At 47.2% G+C, this 570-nt stretch overlaps 1 protein-coding gene across 1 annotated transcript in view; it reads right to left on the reverse strand.

Annotated features, from left to right (window-relative positions):
• Positions 1–494: 494 nt before the first annotated feature.
• LOC147469745 (membrane protein BRI3-like) overlaps positions 495–570 on the reverse strand; it is a 1608-nt gene continuing 1532 nt past the window's right edge. The window contains exon 3 of the mRNA XM_086547084.1: positions 495–570. This exon is cut by the window's right edge and continues 142 nt beyond it. The gene's annotated coding sequence lies outside the window, so the exon portion shown is untranslated.

Genomic DNA, 570 nt, shown 5'->3' on the forward strand with positions numbered 1-570 from the left:
CTCCTTGCCTAGAACTCCTTGCCTAGAACTCCGTGCCTAGAACTCCTTGCTTAGAAATCCGTGCTCAGAAATCTTTGCTTAGAACTCCGTGCCCAAAACTCCTTGCCTAGAACTCCTCGCCTAGAACTCCTTTCTTAGAACTTCTCGCCTAGAACTCCTTGCTTAGAACTCCTTGCCAAGAACTCCTTGCTTAGAACTCTTTGCTTAGAACTCCGTGCTTAGAACTCCTCGCCTAGAACTCCTTGTCTAGAACTCCTTGCTTAGAACTCCGTGCTTAGAACTCCTCGCCTAGAACTCCTTGCCTAGAACTCTTTGCTTAGAACTCCTTGCTTAGAACTCCTTGCTTAGAACTCCTTGCTTAGAACTCCTTGCCCAGAACTTTCTTGCCTAGAACTCCTTGCCTAGAACTCCTTGCCTAGAACTCCTTGCTTAGAACTCCTTGCCAAGAACTCCTTGCTTATAACTCCTTTCCTAGAACTCCTTGCTTATAACTCCTTGCCTAGAGCTCCTTGCCTAGAACTCCTTGCTTAGAACTCCTTGCCTAGAACTCCTTGCCTAGAACTCCTCGCC

Source organism: Penaeus japonicus, unplaced genomic scaffold, assembly GCF_977035675.1.
Source record: "Penaeus japonicus unplaced genomic scaffold, GWHDUDI00000001_assembly GWHDUDI00000019, whole genome shotgun sequence".
In the NCBI taxonomy this organism is placed as follows: domain Eukaryota; kingdom Metazoa; phylum Arthropoda; class Malacostraca; order Decapoda; family Penaeidae; genus Penaeus; species Penaeus japonicus.